Source organism: Salmo salar, chromosome 09 (assembly GCF_965601325.2).
Source record: "Salmo salar chromosome 09, fSalSal1, whole genome shotgun sequence".
NCBI lineage: Eukaryota > Metazoa > Chordata > Actinopteri > Salmoniformes > Salmonidae > Salmo > Salmo salar.
Window position 1 is genome coordinate 99,199,740 of NC_138299.1, and position 20,453 is coordinate 99,220,192.

General features: G+C 43.4%; 1 protein-coding gene across 1 annotated transcript in view; it reads left to right on the plus strand.

Annotated features, from left to right (window-relative positions):
* The first annotated feature begins 2,712 nt into the window (after positions 1 to 2,712).
* The window catches only part of LOC106612282 (complexin-2), a 160,035-nt gene continuing 142,294 nt past the window's right edge, over positions 2,713 to 20,453 (plus strand). The window contains exon 1 of the mRNA XM_014213310.3: positions 2,713 to 2,849. The gene's annotated coding sequence lies outside the window, so the exon portion shown is untranslated. The remainder of the gene's footprint in view (positions 2,850 to 20,453) is intronic.

Sequence of the window (20,453 nt, forward strand, 5' to 3'; positions counted from 1 at the left end):
CATCATGTGAAATAGGAGACCCCCCCCCCCAGACTGAGATACAACACATCATGTGAAATAGGAGACCCCCCCCAGACTGAGATACAACACATCATGTGAAATAGGAGACCCCCCCCCCCAGACTGAGATACAACACATCATGTGAAATAGGAGACCCCCCCCAGACTGAGATACAACACATCATGTGAAATAGGAGACCCCCCCCCCCCAGACTGAGATACAACACATCATGTGAAATAGGAGACCCCCCCCCAGACTGAGATACAACACATCATGTGAAATAGGAGACCCCCCCCCCCAGACTGAGATACAACACATCATGTGAAATAGGAGACCCCCCCCCAGACTGAGATACAACACATCATGTGAAATAGGAGACCCCCCCCCCCCAGACTGAGATACAACACATCATGTGAAATAGGAGACCCCCCCCCCCCCCCCAGACTGAGATACAACACATCATGTGAAATAGGAGACCCCCCCCCCCCAGACTGAGATACAACACATCATGTGAAATAGGAGACCTCATGGCTATGCGTGTTTGACGTGTTTAATCTCCCCCACTAATGTTCTCTCTTGTTGTATGTGAGTGTTGTATTACCTCAGCAGAACACCTGCTATGGGCTTGATGTATGAGTTCTGCAATAACAGACCAACAATGGATTCCTTGGTTCCACATGCCCTGCAGCCTCACACGCCCTGCAGCCTCACACACCCTGCAGCCTCACACACCCTGCAGCGTCACAACAGAGGCTTGGTTACACAATGTCACACCCTGATCTGTTTCACCTGTCTTCGTGATTGTCTCCACCCCCCTCCAGGTGTCACTCACCTTCCCCATCATCCCCTGTGTATTTATACCTGTGTTCTCTGTCTCTCTGTTGCCAGTTCGTCTTGTTTGTTCAAGCCTACCAGCGGTTTTTCTATCAGCTCCTGCTTTTCCCCATCTCTCTTTTCTCGTCCTCCTGGTTTTGACCCCTGCCTGTCCTGAGCCCGCCCGACTGACCACACTGCCTGCCTACCATCCTGTACCTTTGCTCCGTCTCTGGATTACCGACCTCTGCCTGACCCTGTACCTGACCACTCTGCCTGTCCTGACCCTGACCCTGTACCTGACCACTCTGCCTGCCCCTGACCCTGCCTGCCATCCTGTACCTGTGCCTCTGTTGCTGTAATAAACACTGTTACTTCAACACGGTCTGCATCTGGGTCTTACCTTGATTCCTGTTACAAAGGCCTTGCTGTCAGAGGCTTGGTTACACAGGCCCTGCTGTCAGAGGCTTGGTTACACAGGCCCTGCTGTCTCACAACAGAGGCTTGGTTTCACAGGCCCTGCAGCCTGGCACAACATCAGTGCTCCTACCTTGGCATCAATCTGATCAGTGCTCCTACCCTTGGAATCAATCTGATCAGTGCTCCTACAGTACCCTTGGCATCAATCTGATCAGTGCTCCTACCCTTGGAATCAATCTGATCAGTGCTCCTACAGTACCCTTGGCATCAATCTGATCAGTGCTCCTACCCTTGGCATCAATCTGATCAGTGCTCCTACAGTACCCTTGGCATCAATCTGATCAGTGCTCCTACAGTACCCTTGGCATCAATCTGATCAGTGCTCCTACCCTTGGAATCAATCTGATCAGTGCTCCTACAGTACCATTGGCATCAATCTGATCAGTGCTCCTACAGTACTATTGGCATCAATCAGATCAGTGCTCCTACAGTACTATTGGCATCAATCTGATCAGTGCTCCTACCCTTGGCATCTACAATATCCATTTAATGCATGTATCTATGTGTCACCAAAATCAATAATTAATTATATTGAATATCTCTTAATACCTCTTTGTTGTCACTCTCTAGTCTATTGTCAAATGTTTTCTGTAGGCCTATAAGTTCTCTACTGAAGTCTGCCTGTTCTGTAGGCCTATAAGTTCTCTACTGAAGTCTGCCTGTTCTGTAGGCCTATAAGTTCTCTACTGAAGTCTGCCTGTTCTGTAGAACCTATAGGTTCTCTACTGAAGTGTGCCTGTTCTGTAGGCCTATAAGTTCTCTACTGAAGTCTGCCTGTTCTGTAGGCCTATAAGTTCTCTACTGAAGTCTGCCTGTTCTGTAGAACCTATAGGTTCTCTACTGAAGTCTGCCTGTTCTGTAGGCCTATAAGTTCTCTACTGAAGTCTGCCTGTTCTGTAGAACCTATAGGTTTTCTACTGAAGTCTGCCTGTTCTGTAGGCCTATAAGTTCTCTACTGAAGTCTGCCTGTTCTGTAGGCCTATAAGTTCTCTACTGAAGTCTGCCTGTTCTGTAGAACCTATAGGTTCTCTACTGAAGTCTGCCTGTTCTGTAGAACCTATAGGTTCTCTACTGAAGTCTGCCTGTTCTGTAGAACCTATAGGTTCTCTACTGAAGTCTGCCTGTTCTGTAGAACCCATAGGTTCTGTAGGCCTAATAGCCTAATGGGTTCTAAATAACGATATAACAACACATTGTAGACAATCTTTATCCATGAAAAGTATTTTACAATAAGTAATATACATAACCAGAAATAACCATTCGGTGTTCTTGAAATCTACTAAATCCGGACTATATGCAGTTGACTTGAACTATTGTAGGAGGAAACAAAAATGCGAACTGTGTATGTTGTGATATTTTCAGTATCTTTCTTTGGAGAAGCTTGAAGTGGTAGTATGAATAGTGAAGGGGGCGGTAGGGAGAGGAAAATAGACGAGAGAGGGGGTAGACTGAGGGCGGACGATACTACTGGAGCATTAAACGGTGGAGGATAGAGACAGACTGGTTGGTTTGGGGACCGAGAGAGCCGCCGCTTGACTTTCTCCAGTCGCTCTAAGGTTTGTAAAAACAACCGATCAATTAATTCTGATGAACAACAATTTACCACAGCTGGAACACGTTTTGACTTTCCACTTGACTGGTGCTGAAACCAGCTAGGGTTACTGGTAGTGCGAACTGAAGTCGAAAATGGAGATGGTTTCAAGGCGTGTTGAGCTGTTAGTTTCAGCACCATGTTGTTGGAAGAAGACAAGAGTGCTCATGGTTGTTGCCTATTTTGACACCATAATCTCGCCGTAGGTGAGGGGGAATTTGTGTCCTCCTCAAAGCTATTGAGCGCGGCTGAGAAAGGAGAGATGCGTGTGTGTAACGCTGATGTTTTTCCCGGAATGGGCAGTTGTTGTGCATGCATTAGAAAGTCTATTGAGATGCTCTATTCGATGAGCGATTGGTTGGAACAAAATATTGACATGTCTTTTGTGTTGTTCAAGTTGTACATGCATGTTATATGTTGTATGCGTAGACCAAACGTGTTTTTGTTGGCGGTGTAGGTTACCAGTCTGTTGAAATGGAACACATTCAGGTTATGGACACATTAAATATTTGATGCGATGCTAAATTGATTAGCCAATATATGCATGCTATATGCACTCACACTGTGTGTGTGTGTGAGAGAGAGAGATAATGTAAACATAAGTATACAGACTACAGAAACATCCAGTACACTGGTCCACCAATTAGACCATGTTAATCCTTGTTGTTGAGAAACTAAAGGATGAGTTCAACATTTACAGTCAGTGCCAGCGTTTCACCATTAGCCTACCAATGGTAATACTTTTGACAGTTGCTTATAGCTGAAGCAACATCCTCCTAGCCTATCAGAGCTTAGAGGCAGCCAACCCTACAGTTCATTCATGCAACCCTCATTCATGTTAAGTGCGAGAAACTTTTGGATAAAGATGTCATAATATGCAGTAAGGTCATATAGATTGCTTTGTTTACATCCGATGCTAAAATGTTCAAGTAATACACCTACAGTACATGTTGTAATAATTGTATAGCTGTAATACTAGCCTACAGCCTGCAGCAGCTGCTGAGGAGGAAATGCCACACAGGCTTGCCTGTCACCTAGTTGGAAAGAGATTAATTGTCTTGTCAATAGTGGGCTGACGATGACAGATGTGGAGATGGAGAGTTTGATGATTCCTGTGTGCGTTCTATTCTGTTGGCAGTGTAGCAGAGGAGATAGAGGGGGAGAGAGTGAGAGAGGGAGAGAGGGGAAGAGAGAGAGGGGGGAGAAGGAGAGAGAGAGGGGGGGAGAGAGAAAGAGAGAGAAAAGAGAGGGGAGAGGGAGAGAGAGGGGGATAGAGGGAGAGAGGGGGAGAGAGAGTGTGAGGGAGAGAGAGAGAAAAGAGAGGGGAGGGGGGAGAGAGAGATAGAAAGAGGGAGGGGAGAGAGAGATAGAAAGTGGGAGGGGAGAGAGAGAGAGAAAAGAGAGGGGGATAGAGGGAGAGAGAGGGGGGAGCGAGAGAGAGAAAGAGGGAATGGGAGAGAGAGAGAAGAGGCCTAGCTGCAGGCAGGGACTGAGCTGCTGAACCACAGAGGACTCAAACTGATTAATTATTAATATAATCTCCCACAGAAATAAATCTCAATCAAGATGTTGTGAGATGTTTATAATGCAATAATGAAAACAATAAAAACTACTGTTACAATTACCTGGACAAATTGTCCCTATAGGAGCCTGTGATGAGGATGTTGCCATGCAGGTTCAAAGGATTTGCCTCGATCTGTATTTCCGTAGCCAGCATACATAGTGTTTGCCAAATGGCACCTTATTCCCTATATAGTGCACAACTTTTTTACCAGTGTTCCAAATGGCACCCTTTTCCCTATATAGTGCACTACTTTTTACCGGTGTTCCAAATGGCACCCTATTCCCTATATAGTGCACAACTTTTTACCGGTGTTCCAAATGGCACCCTATTCCCTATATAGTGCACTACTTTTTTTTATTTTTTTTACCAGTGTTCCAAATGGCACCCTATTCCCTATATAGTGCACTACTTTTGACCAGAGGAGCTGATTGTAATTGAATAGAGCTTCTAGAGCTGAAATGAAACCAGGTAAGTGATAATGATTCTTATCTATAGCTGAAATGGTATGCTGTTCATCCCAAAGAACTTCATGGATAGAGCTTCTAATCTATCAAATCAAATCCAAGTTTATTTGTCACGTGCGCTGAATACAACAGGTGTAGACCTTACAGTGAAATGCTTACTTACAGGCTCTAACCAATAGTGCAAAAAAGGTATTAGGTGAACAATAGGTAGGTAAAGAAATAAAACAACAGTAAAAAGACAGGCTATATACAGTAGCGAGGCTATAAAAGTAGCGAGGCTAGATACAGACACCGGTTAGTCAGGCTGGTTGAGGTAGTAGGTACATGTAGATATGGTTACAGTGACTATGCATATATGATGAACAGAGTAGCAGAAGCGTAAAAGAGGGGTTGGCGGGTGGTGGGACACAACGCAGATAGCCCGGTTAGCCAATGTGCGGGAGCACTGGTTGGTCGGCCCAATTGAGGTAGTATGTACATGAATGTATAATTAAAGTGACTATGCATATATGATAAACAGAGAGTAGCAGCAGCATAAAAAGAGGGGTTGGGGGGGGGGCACACAATGCAAATAGTCCGTGTAACCATTTGGTTGCCTGCTCAGGGGTAAAAACTGTTGAGATGCCTTTTTGTCCTAGACTTGGCACTCCGGTACCGCTTGCCATGCGGTAGTAGAGAGAACAGTCTATGATAGGTTGGCTGGGGTATTTGACCATTTTTAGGGCCTTCCTCTGACACCGCCTGGTGTAGAGGTCCTGGATGGCAGGCATCTTAGCCCCAGTGATGTACTGGGCCGTACGCACTACCCTCTGTATGGCCTTGCGGTCAGAGGCCGAGCAATTGCCGTACCAGGCAGTGATGCAACCAGTCAGGATGCTCGCGATGTTGCAGCTGTAGAACCGTTTGAGAATCTCAGGACCCATGCCAAATCTTTTTTGTTTCCTGAGGGGGAATAGGCTTTGTCGTGCCCTCTTCACGACTGTCTTGGTGTGTTTGGACCATTCTAGTTTGTTGTTGATGTGGACACCAAGGAACTTGAAGCTCTCAACCTGCCCCACTACAGCCCCGTCAATGAGAATGGGGGCGTGCTCGGTCCTCCTTTTCCTGTAGTCCACAATAACCTCCTTAGTCTTGATTACGTTGAGGGATAGGTTGTTATTCAGGCACCATCCGGCCAGGTCTCTGACTTCCTCCCTATAGGCTGTTTCGTTGTTGTCGGTGATCAGGCTGACTGTTAGTTGAAATGGTAGTTGAAATAGTTGAAATAGTTGAAATGGTATGCTGATGGTCCATAAGAACTTCATGGATAGAGCTTCTAATCAATCTGAAATGGTATGCTGATGGTCCCTAAGAACTTCATGGATAGAGCTTCTAATCAATCTGAAATGATATGCTGATGGTCCCTAAGAACTTCATGGATAGAGCTTCTAATCAATCTGAAATGGTATGCTGATGGTCCCTAAGAACTTCATGGATAGAGCTTCTAATCAATCTGAAATGATATGCTGATGGTCCCTAAGAACTTCATGGATAGAGCTTCTAATCAATCTGAAATTATATGCTGATGGTCCCTAAGAACTTCATGGATAGAGCTTCAAATCAATCTGAAATGGTATGCTGATGGTCCCTAAGAACTTCATGGATAGAGCTTCAAATCAATCTGAAATGATATGCTGATGGTCCCTAAGAACTTCATGGATAGAGCTTCTAATCAATCTGAAATGGTATGCTGATGGTCCCTAAGAACTTCATGCCGGCTCAAAGGATGTTAACTGTGGGCTTACCTTTCCTTGCCAGACTTGTCTTGCTGTAAAGTGCCTGGACATTTGAAAATAAAAATGCATGCACGGAGGTGTACACACACACACACACACACACACACACACACACACACACACACACACACACACACACACACACACACACACACACTCACACAGCACAGTAACACACACAGCACAGTAACACACACAGTAGTGACCAGGTGAGATATACAGTTATGATGATGGTGGTTCAACGATTGTATCCACAAGTAGTTAGCAGCACCTCGCTACGCCCGCAGTAACATCTACTAAACACGTGTACATGACCAATGACATCTACTAAACACGTGTACGTGACCAATGACATCTGCTAAACACGTGTACGTGACCAATGACATCTACTAAACACGTGTACGTGACCAATGACATCTACTAAACACGTGTACGTGACCAATGACATCTACTAAACACGTGTACGTGACCAATGACATCTACTAAACACGTGTACGTGACCAATGACATCTACTAAACACGTGTACGTGACCAATGACATCTACTAAACACGTGTACGTGACCAATGACGTCTACTAAACACGTGTACGTGACCAATGACATCTACTAAACACGTGTACGTGACCAATGACGTCTACTAAACACGTGTTCTTGACCAATGACGTCTACTAAACACGTGTACGTGACCAATGACGTCTACTAAACACGTGTACGTGACCAATGATGTCTACTAAACACGTGTACGTGACCAATGACGTCTACTAAACACGTGTACGTGACCAATGACGTCTACTAAACACGTGTACGTGACCAATGACGTCTACTAAACGTGTACGTGACCAATGACATCTTCTACACACGTGTATACGATCAATAAATATTTGATTTGACCTCACTAATATTTGCCCTTTTAGTGTTTACAGTAGCCTAACAGTACAGAACAACACTGCTGTTGTTGTTACACTGGGTTTTGCAGATGAGGACTTTGAATCGTTTTGACGGAGGCTAATTAGACCCCACAGTGTAGAGGAGGAGGAGGGGGGGGGGGTTCCCCTGGGCCTACTCTGCTTCTCTGCTTTGGTACCTCTCAGCAGGGGGGACAATAAGACAAGACCCTGTGGGGTGGGGGCTGTAACATTCACATTCTTCACAACCCTGCAGATAGAATTGTAATGAATAGAACAGCTGACATGATGATTCCCCAATTGTTTAAACCTTTATTTAAACTAGGCAAGTCATAACAAATAAGAACATATTCTTATTTACAATGACAGCCTACCCCGGCTAAACCCCTAACCCGGACAACATTGGGCCAATTGTGCGCCGCCCTATGGGACTCCCAATCACGACCGGTTGTGATACAGGCTGGAATCAAACCAGGGTCTGTAGTGACGCCTCTAGCACTGAGATGCAGTGCCTTTAGACCGCTGTTCCACTCGGGAGCCCCTAAATCTGTCTGTTCTACGAACTTCATTTCTATCTGATTATTCTGTCATGTTGCTCACTCCCCAACAGACCCCAGGAACCTGGTTCTGAGGTCACTGATAGGCCACTAACAGACCCCAGGAACCTGGTTCTGTGGTCACTGATAGGCCACTAACAGACCCCAGGAACCTGGTTCTGAGGTCACTGATAGGCCACTAACACACCCCAGGAACCTGGTTCTGTGGTCACTGATAGGCCACTAACAGACCGCAGGAACCTGGTTCTGAGGTCACTGATAGGCCACTAACAGACCCCAGGAACCTGGTTCTGTGGTCACTGATAGGCCACTAACAGACCTGGTACTGTGGTCACTGATAGGCCACTTACTGGCCAGCAGCACTTGGCTTTCTCTCTTCTATTTCACTAGAGGAGGAGAGATCCCCTCGTGGGCTCATTGAACCACTCCCGACAAACAAATTAGCACCACAGTACAGTACCAGACAGATGACTGAGGGATGTTTTTGAGAATCGCTCTAAACATAATTTCTGCTCTTATGCAGAGTAACGCTCTCCTCTAGTCCACAACCATTGTAGAAGCACTGATGTAAAGCAGCTGTTCAACATTTAAAAGTTCAAACTCTTAAGAAGGTAATGGAAAAACACTGCCCAGTCAGCGCGTGTCTTACTAGTGAACCTTTTGTTAAAGGGTGCTGGGATTAATGTAAACCCCTGAGTGAATCCTGTGTTTGTATCACAATGTGTGTTGCCGATAAGCACTTCCCTGACTGCCAATAGGTCTCTCTACGATGGGCCTCGCTAGGATGGGCCTCGCTAGGATGGGCCTCCTCGCTAGGATGGGCCTTGCTAGGATGGGTCTCGCTAGGATGGGCCTCGCTAGGATGGGACTCGCTATGATGGGCCTCCCTAGGATGGGCCTCGCTACGATGGGCCTTGCGGGAGATCTTACGACTGCTGAGTCATATCCTCATCTGGCTGTTTGGACAACCAGGGAGGGAGTTCTCTGACGGGGTGACCAGCTGGTGCCGATTCGCTCCCTGATCTTCCCTTTGGCCCCTTTGGCCCCTTCCATGTTAGCAGATCTGAAGGGTCTGATTATACACTGTATAGGATCTGACAGGGTGACTGGTAATAGAGATATACATCTCCTGTTCCTCCTGCTCCACTGTTCTGGCCCTGCAGCCAGGGCCCCCACACTCTCACTGCCTCTAGTTGATGTAAGAAGTGGTTGTCCTGGTAACAACCCCTTAGACCTGTTGCTATGAAGCTAAACAGAGTGCCGTAGGAGGGAAGACAGCTAGGAAGACAGTTTGGAGCTCTGCACTGAATACAGTTCCTGGCACAGGTGCTGTATCCATTGTTTCTCCCTAAATGTTGTCATTAGAGTCATCGCCCTTTAAAGGAGCGTTGCTGAAGACAAGGTATGGTACAATAAAATTACATCAGCTTCTGTTTGCAAAATGTGGCAAAGAAACAAGCTCTGAAACACTTAACCACCAACCTCCTTGTGTCATTGTAGTGTTTGTGTTTGTCTCCCATCCTAGGGAGACCGCTGCGACACCCGGGAGCCCAACGTAAAAATAACTCCAGATGACAGGTTGTTCAGGACAGAGACAATTCACTTTCTGTCAGTTAGATGTTAATAGTTTGTTTATTTGACAGGGACATTGACAATGTATTACAGATTGTAGCTACAGCTAATTATCATCTGTATAAACCTACCAAAACCAACAAACTATGAATTCATTCATATGGTTTCTCACAAACCTCACACCATGCACACGTCTGATGGAGTTTGCGTTGTGCTTTGCCTTTGTCACTGAAACATCTGTGGGCCTGGTTCAATGCACGACTGACAGGATATTTCTGATCCAGCAATAATTCAACCATCATTCTGCTATGAATTTTGTTTGAAGCCAATATAGTCTAATTTGCTGTTTTGTATGCTCTTGTCTAAACATTTATGCACATCCGATTCATCAGGAAATCAATAGACTGGAAATAGGTCAGACAATTAATTTCACATACTGCACTTTTATGCAGAAAATAACTAAATATGTATTTTTATCTTATTTATGGGAAAGGCCTTCATATTCTTCAACATGGAGGTCATATTGTCACACCATACACCCTATTGTGGCTAGGACCAGGCAGGACCGGGCAGGACCGGGTAGGACAGGACAGGGTAGGGAGGGAAGGACAGGGCAGGACACGACAGGGCAGGACAGAGCAGGACAGGGTTGGACAGGATATAACAGGGTAGGGCTAGGTAGGACAGGGTAGGACAGGGCAGGACCAGGCAGGACACGGCAGGGCAGGAATCGACAGGGTAGGACAGAGCAGGACAGGACAGAGCAGGACAGGGTTGGACAGGATAGAACAGGGTAGGGCTGGGTAGGACAGGGCAGGACCAGGCAGGACAGGACACGGCAGGGCAGGACATGACAGGGTATGACAGGGTAGGGAAGGGTAGGACAGGGTAGGGCGTGGTATGGCAGGGCAGGACACGAAAGGGTAGGGCAGGACAGGGTATGGCAGGGTAGAACAGGGTGGGACAGGGTATGGTAGGATTAGGGTAGGGCAGAGCAGAGCAGGACAGGGTAGAGCAGGGTAGAACATGACAGGGTAGGATAGGGTAGGATTGGGTAGGATATGACAAGGTAATATAGGACAGGGTAGGATAGGATAGGACAGGAAAGGGTAGGACAGAGATATCTCCACATCCGATAGGGAGGGCAGAGCCCTGAGTTTGAATCAATTGTAGATGATGTCAGATCCACTTTGTAAACCAGGGAGGGCTATTTTGAGTGTAACTTAATTACCCCCTTCCATTTCCCCTTCCACGCACGCACGCACGCACACACGCACACACGCGCACACGCACACACGCACACGCACGCACACGCACACGACACACACACACACACACACACACACACACACACACACACACACACACACACACACACACACACACACACAGTAAGGCAAGGCAAGGTCCCCAGACCTCTTAACCCAGATGTTGCCAGAGACACAGATTCACTGATGCCAGTGATTCACTAATGCCACTAATTCACTGATGCCAGTGATTCACTAATGCCATTAATTCACTGATGCCACTTATGACAAAAAAATTACAATAATAATAATTATATATTTCATTTGCGACTTTTAAGATACCCAAGAACACTTACAGAGTAAAAATTAAATAGCAAACATAAACATGACAATACCAAAAACAAAATGAATTACAACCAAGGTGAATTACAACCAAGGTGAATTACAACCAAGGTGAATTACAGCCAAGGTGAATTACAACCAAGGTGAACGACAACCAAGGTGAATTACAACCGAGGTGAAATACAGCCAAGGTGAATTACAACCAAGGTGAACGACAACCAAGGTGAATTACAACCAAGGTGAATTACAACCAAGGTGAATTACAACCAAGGTGAATTACAACCAAGGTGAAATACAGCCAAGGTGAATTACAACCAAGGTGAATTACAAGCAAGGTGAATTACAACCAAGGTGAATGACAACCAACATGAACGACAACCAAGGGGAATTACAACCAAGGTGAATTACAGCCAAGGTGAATTACAAACTAATGGTAGAGTGAACTGTATAATGTGTAGAGGTGATGACTAACGGTAGAGTGAACTGTATAATGTGTGTAGAGGTGATGACTAACGGTAGAGTGAACTGTATAATGTGTGTAGAGGTGATGACTAACGGTAGAGTGAACTGTATAATGTGTAGAGGTGATGACTAATGGTAGAGTGAACTGTATAATGTGGGTAGAGGTGATGACTAACGGTAGAGTGAACTGTATAATGTGGGTAGAGCTGCTGACTAACAGTAGAGTGAACTGTATAATGTGTGTAGAGGTGATGACTAACGCTAGAGTGAACTGTATAATGTGTGTAGAGGTTATGCTTAACGGTAGAGTGAACTGTATATTGTGGGTAGAGCTGCTGACTAACAGTAGAGTGAACTGTATAATGTGTGTAGAGGTGCTGACTAACGGTAGAGTGAACTGTATAATGTGTGTAGAGGTGATGACTAATGGTAGAGTGAACTGTATAATGTGTAGAGGTGCTGACTAACGGTAGAGTGAACTGTATAATGTGTGTAGAGGTGATGACTAACGGTAGAGTGAACTGTGTAATGTGTAGAGGTGCTGACTAACGGTAGAGTGAACTGTATAATGTGTGTAGAGTTGATGACTAATGGTAGAGTGAACTGTATAATGTGTAGAGGTGATGACTAATGGTAGAGTGAACTGTATAATGTATGTAGAGGTGATGACTAACGGTAGTGTGAACTGTATAATATGTAGAGGTGATGACTAATGGTAGAGTGAACTGTATAATGTGTAGAGGTGATGACTAACTGTAGAGTGAACTGTATAATGTGTGTAGAGGTGCTGACTAATGGTAGAGTGAACTGTATAATGTGTGTAGAGGTGATGACTAACGGTAGAGTGAACTGTATAATGTGTGTAGAGGTGCTGACTAATGGTAGCAGTGAACTGTATAATGTGTAAAGGTAATGACTAACGGCAGAGTGAACTGTATAATGTGTAGAGGTGCTGACTAACGGTAGAGTGAACTGTATAATGTGTGTAGAGGTGATGACTAATGGTAGAGTGAACTGTATATCGTGTAGAGGTGATCACTAACGGTAGAGTGAACTGTATAATGTGTGTAGAGGTGATGACTAACGGTAGAGTGAACTGTATAATGTGTGTAGAGGTGATGACTAACGGTATAGTGAACTGTATAATGTGTAGAGGTGATGACTAATGGTAGAGTGAACTGTATAATGTGGGTAGAGGTGATGACTAACGGTAGAGTGAACTGTATAATGTGGGTAGAGCTGCTGACTAACAGTAGAGTGAACTGTATAATGTGTGTAGAGGTGATGACTAACGCTAGAGTGAACTGTATAATGTGTGTAGAGGTTATGCTTAACGGTAGGGTGAACTGTATATTGTGGGTAGAGCTGCTGACTAACAGTAGAGTGAACTGTATAATGTGTGTAGAGGTGCTGACTAACGGTAGAGTGAACTGTATAATGTGTGTAGAGGTGATGACTAATGGTAGAGTGAACTGTATAATGTGTAGAGGTGCTGACTAACGGTAGAGTGAACTGTATAATGTGTGTAGAGGTGATGACTAACGGTAGAGTGAACTGTATAATGTGTAGAGGTGCTGACTAACGGTAGAGTGAACAGTATAATGTGTGTAGAGTTGATGACTAATGGTAGAGTGAACTGTATAATGTGTAGAGGTGATGACTAATGGTAGAGTGAACTGTATAATGTATGTAGAGGTGATGACTAACGGTAGTGTGAACTGTATAATATGTAGAGGCGATGACTAATGGTAGAGTGAACTGTATAATGTGTAGAGGTGATGACTAACGGTAGAGTGAACTGTATAATGTGTGTAGAGGTGCTGACTAATGGTAGAGTGAACTGTATAATGTGTGTAGAGGTGATGACTAACGGTAGAGTGAACTGTATAATGTGTGTAGAGGTGCTAACTAATGGTAGAGTGAACTGTATAATGTGTGTAGAGGTGATGACTAACGGTAGAGTGAACTGTATAATGTGTGTAGAGGTTATGACTAACGGTAGAGTGAACTGTATAATGTGTAGAGGTGATGACTAACGGCAGAGTGAACTGTATAATGTGTAGAGGTGATGACTAATGGTAGAGTGAACTGTATAATGTGTAGAGGTGATGACTAACTGTAGAGTGAACTGTATAATGTGGGTAGAGGTGCTGACTAACGGTAGAGTGAACTGTATAATGTGTGTAGAGGTGCTGACTAACGGTAGAGTGAACTGTATAATGTGATTCGAGGTGCTGACTAACGGTAGAGTGAACTGTATAATGTGTGTAGAGGTCCTGACTAACGGTAGAGTGAACTGTATAATGTGTAGAGGTGCTGACTAACGGTAGAGTGAACTGTATAATGTGTGTAGAGGTGATGACTAATGGTAGAGTGAACTGTATAATGTGTAGAGGTGATGACTAACGGTAGAGTGAACTGTATAATGTGTGTAGAGGTGATGACTAACGGTAGAGTGAACTGTATAATGTGGGTAGAGCTGCTGACTAACAGTAGAGTGAACTGTATAATGTGTGTAGAGGTGATGACTAACGCTAGAGTGAACTGTATAATGTGTGTAGAGGTTATGCTTAACGGTAGAGTGAACTGTATATTGTGGGTAGAGCTGCTGACTAACAGTAGAGTGAACTGTATAATGTGTGTAGAGGTGCTGACTAACGGTAGAGTGAACTGTATAATGTGTGTAGAGGTGATGACTAATGGTAGAGTGAACTGTATAATGTGTAGAGGTGCTGACTAACGGTAGAGTGAACTGTATAATGTGTGTAGAGGTGATGACTAACGGTAGAGTGAACTGTATAATGTGTAGAGGTGCTGACTAACGGTAGAGTGAACTGTATAATGTGTGTAGAGTTGATGACTAATGGTAGAGTGAACTGTATAATGTGTAGAGGTGATGACTAACGGTAGAGTCAACTGTATAATGTGTGTACAGGTGATGACTAACATTAGAGTGAACTGTATAATGTGTGTAGAGGTGATGACTAACGGTAAAGTGAACTGTATAATGTGTAGAGGTGCTGACTAATGGTAGAGTGAACTGTATAATGCGTGTAGAGGTGATGACTAACGGTAGAGTGAACTGTATAATGTGTGTAGAGGTTATGACTAACGGTAGAGTGAACTGTATAATGTGTAGAGGTGATGACTAACGGTAGAGTGAACTGTATAATGTGTAGAGGTGATGACAATGGTAGAGTGAACTGTATTATGTGTGTAGAGGTGATGACTAACAGTAGAGTGAACTGTATAATGTGTGTAGAGGTGATGACTAACGGTAGAGTGAACTGTATAATGTGTAGAGGTGCTGACTAATGGTAGAGTGAACTGTATAATGCGTGTAGAGGTGATGACTAACGGTAGAGTGAACTGTATAATGTGTGTAGAGGTTATGACTAACGGTAGAGTGAACTGTATAATGTGTAGAGGTGATGACTAACGGTAGAGTGAACTGTATAATGTGTAGAGGTGATGACTAACGGTAGAGTGAACTGTATAATGTGTAGAGGTGCTGACTAATGGTAGAGTGAACTGTATAATGTGTGTAGAGGTGATGACTAACGTTAGAGTGAACTGTATAATGTGTGTAGAGGTTCTGACTAATGGTAGAGTGAAATGTATAATGTGTGTAGATGTGCTGACTAACGGTAGAGTGAACTGTATAATGTGTGTAGAGGTGATGATTAACGGTAGAGTGAACTGTATAATGTGTGTAGAGGTGATGACTAACGGTAGAGTGAACTGTATAATGTGTGTAGAGGTGATGACTAACGGTAGAGTGAACTGTCTAATGTGTGTAGAGGTGCTGACTAACGGTAGAGTGAACTGTATAATGTGAGTAGAGGTGATGACTAACGGTAGAGTGAATTGTATAATGTGTGTAGAGGTGATGACTAACGGTAGAGTGAACTGTATAATGTGTGTAGAGATTCTGACTAATGGTAGAGTGAAATGTATAATGTGTGTAGATGTGCTGACTAACGGTAGAGTGAACTGTATAATGTGTGTAGAGGTGATGATTAACGGTAGAGTGAACTGTATAATGTGTGTAGAGGTGATGACTAACGGTAGAGTGAACTGTATAATGTGTGTAGAGGTGATGACTAACGGTAGAGTGAACTGTCTAATGTGTGTAGAGGTGATGACTAACGGTAGAGTGAACTGTATAATGTGTAGAGGTGCTGACTAACGGTAGAGTGAACTGTATAATGTGTGTAGAGTTGATGACTAATGGTAGAGTGAACTGTATAATGTGTAGAGGTGATGACTAACGGTAGAGTCAACTGTATAATGTGTGTACAGGTGATGACTAACATTAGAGTGAACTGTATAATGTGTGTAGAGGTGATGACTAACGGTAAAGTGAACTGTATAATGTGTAGAGGTGCTGACTAATGGTAGAGTGAACTGTATAATGCGTGTTGAGGTGATGACTAACGGTAGAGTGAACTGTATAATGTGTGTAGAGGTTATGACTAACGGTAGAGTGAACTGTATAATGTGTAGAGGTGATGACTAACGGTAGAGTGAACTGTATAATGTGTAGAGGTGATGACTAATGGTAGAGTGAACTGTATTATGTGTGTAGAGGTGATGACTAACAGTAGAGTGAACTGTATAATGTGTGTAGAGGTGATGACTAACGGTAGAGTGAACTGTATAATGTGTAGAGGTGCTGACTAATGGTAGAGTGAACTGTATAATGCGTGTAGAGGTGATGACTAACGGTAGAGTGAACTGTATAATGTGTGTAGAGGTTATGACTAACGGTAGAGTGAACTGTATAATGTGTAGAGGTGATGACTAACGGTAGAGTGAACTGTATAATGTGTAGAGGTGATGACTAACGGTAGAGTGAACTGTATAATGTGTAGAGGTGCTGACTAATGGTAGAGTGAACTGTATAATGTGTGTAGAGGTGATGACTAACGTTAGAGTGAACTGTATAATGTGTGTAGAGGTTCTGACTAATGGTAGAGTGAAATGTATAATGTGTGTAGATGTGCTGACTAACGGTAGAGTGAACGTGTGTGTAGGGGATGTGGTGGTGACGAGGTGTGGGGATGGCTAACGGTAGAGTGAACTGTATAATGTGTGTAGAGGTGATGACTAACGGTAGAGTGAACTGTCTAATGTGTGTAGAGGTGCTGACTAACGGTAGAGTGAACTGTATAATGTGAGTAGAGGTGATGACTAACGGTAGAGTGAATTGTATAATGTGTGTAGAGGTGATGACTAACGGTAGAGTGAACTGTATAATGTGTGTAGAGATTCTGACTAATGGTAGAGTGAAATGTATAATGTGTGTAGATGTGCTGACTAACGGTAGAGTGAACTGTATAATGTGTGTAGAGGTGATGATTAACGGTAGAGTGAACTGTATAATGTGTGTAGAGGTGATGACTAACGGTAGAGTGAACTGTATAATGTGTGTAGAGGTGATGACTAACGGTAGAGTGAACTGTCTAATGTGTGTAGAGGTGCTGACTAACGGTAGAGTGAACTGTATAATGTGAGTAGAGGTGATGACTAACGGTAGAGTGAATTGTATAATGTGTGTAGAGGTGCTGACTAACGGTAGAGTGAACTGTATAATGTGTGTAGAGGTGATGACTAATGGTAGAGTGAACTGTATAATGTGTAGAGGTGCTGACTAACGGTAGAGTGAACTGTATAATGTGTGTAGAGGTGATGACTAACGGTAGAGTGAACTGTATAATGTGTAGAGGTGCTGACTAACGGTAGAGTGAACTGTATAATGTGTGTAGAGTTGATGACTAATGGTAGAGTGAACTGTATAATGTGTAGAGGTGATGACTAATGGTAGAGTGAACTGTATAATGTATGTAGAGGTGATGACTAACGGTAGTGTGAACTGTATAATATGTAGAGGCGATGACTAATGGTAGAGTGAACTGTATAATGTGTAGAGGTGATGACTAACGGTAGAGTGAACTGTATAATGTGTGTAGAGGTGCTGACTAATGGTAGAGTGAACTGTATAATGTGTGTAGAGGTGATGACTAACGGTAGAGTGAACTGTATAATGTGTGTAGAGGTGATAACTAATGGTAGAGTGAACTGTATAATGTGTGTAGAGGTGATGACTAACGGTAGAGTGAACTGTATAATGTGTGTAGAGGTGATGACTAATGGTAGAGTGAACTGTATATCGTGTAGAGGTGATGACTAACGGTAGAGTGAACTGTATAATGTGTGTAGAGGTGATGACTAACGGTAGAGTGAACTGTATAATGTGTGTAGAGGTGATGACTAACGGTATAGTGAACTGTATAATGTGTAGAGGTGATGACTAATGGTAGAGTGAACTGTATAATGTGGGTAGAGGTGATGACTAACGGTAGAGTGAACTGTATAATGTGGGTAGAGCTGCTGACTAACAGTAGAGTGAACTGTATAATGTGTGTAGAGGTGATGACTAACGCTAGAGTGAACTGTATAATGTGTGTAGAGGTTATGCTTAACGGTAGAGTGAACTGTATATTGTGGGTAGAGCTGCTGACTAACAGTAGAGTGAACTGTATAATGTGTGTAGAGGTGCTGACTAACGGTAGAGTGAACTGTATAATGTGTGTAGAGGTGATGACTAATGGTAGAGTGAACTGTATAATGTGTAGAGGTGCTGACTAACGGTAGAGTGAACTGTATAATGTGTGTAGAGGTGATGACTAACGGTAGAGTGAACTGTATAATGTGTAGAGGTGCTGACTAACGGTAGAGTGAACTGTATAATGTGTGTAGAGTTGATGACTAATGGTAGAGTGAACTGTATAATGTGTAGAGGTGATGACTAATGGTAGAGTGAACTGTATAATGTATGTAGAGGTGATGACTAACGGTAGTGTGAACTGTATAATATGTAGAGGTGATGACTAATGGTAGAGTGAACTGTATAATGTGTAGAGGTGATGACTAACGGTAGAGTGAACTGTATAATGTGTGTAGAGGTGCTGACTAATGGTAGAGTGAACTGTATAATGTGTGTAGAGGTGATGACTAACGGTAGAGTGAACTGTATAATGTGTGTAGAGGTGCTAACTAATGGTGGAGTGAACTGTATAATGTGTGTAGAGGTGCTGACTAATGGTACAGTGAACTGTATAATGTGTAAAGGTAATGACTAACGGCAGAGTGAACTGTATAATGTGTAGAGGTGCTGACTAACGGTAGAGTGAACTGTATAATGTGTGTAGAGGTGATGACTAATGGTAGAGTGAACTGTATATCGTGTAGAGGTGATGACTAACGGTAGAGTGAACTGTATAATGTGTGTAGAGGTGATGACTAACGGTAGAGTGAACTGTATAATGTGTGTAGAGGTGATGACTAACGGTATAGTGAACTGTATAATGTGTAGAGGTGATGACTAATGGTAGAGTGAACTGTATAATGTGGGTAGAGGTGATGACTAACGGTAGAGTGAACTGTATAATGTGGGTAGAGCTGCTGACTAACAGTAGAGTGAACTGTATAATGTGTGTAGAGGTGATGACTAACGCTAGAGTGAACTGTATAATGTGTGTAGAGGTTATGCTTAACGGTAGAGTGAACTGTATATTGTGGGTAGAGCTGCTGACTAACAGTAGAGTGAACTGTATAATGTGTGTAGAGGTGCTGACTAACGGTAGAGTGAACTGTATAATGTGTGTAGAGGTGATGACTAATGGTAGAGTGAACTGTATAATGTGTAGAGGTGCTGACTAACGGTAGAGTGAACTGTATAATGTGTGTAGAGGTGATGACTAACGGTAGAGTGAACTGTATAATGTGTAGAGGTGCTGACTAACGGTAGAGTGAACTGTATAATGTGTGTAGAGTTGATGACTAATGGTAGAGTGAACTGTATAATGTGTAGAGGTGATGACTAATGGTAGAGTGAACTGTATAATGTATGTAGAGGTGATGACTAACGGTAGTGTGAACTGTATAATATGTAGAGGCGATGACTAATGGTAGAGTGAACTGTATAATGTGTAGAGGTGATGACTAACGGTAGAGTGAACTGTATAATGTGTGTAGAGGTGCTGACTAATGGTAGATTGAACTGTATAATGTGTGTAGAGGTGATGACTAACGGTAGAGTGAACTGTATAATGTGTGTAGAGGTGCTAACTAATGGTAGAGTGAACTGTATAATGTGTGTGGAGGTGATGACTAACGGTAGAGTGAACTGTATAATGTGTGTAGAGGTTATGACTAACGGTAGAGTGAACTGTATAATGTGTAGAGGTGATGACTAACGGCAGAGTGAACTGTATAATGTGTAGAGGTGATGACTAATGGTAGAGTGAACTGTATAATGTGTAGAGGTGATGACTAACTGTAGAGTGAACTGTATAATGTGGGTAGAGCTGCTGACTAACGGTAGAGTGAACTGTATAATGTGTGTAGAGGTGCTGACTAACGGTAGAGTGAACTGTATAATGTGATTCGAGGTGCTGACTAACGGTAGAGTGAACTGTATAATGTGTGTAGAGGTGCTGACTAACGGTAGAGTGAACTGTATAATGTGTAGAGGTGCTGACTAACGGTAGAGTGAACTGTATAATGTGTGTAGAGGTGATGACTAATGGTAGAGTGAACTGTATAATGTGTAGAGGTGATGACTAACGGTAGAGTGAACTGTATAATGTGTGTAGAGGTGATGACTAACGGTAGAG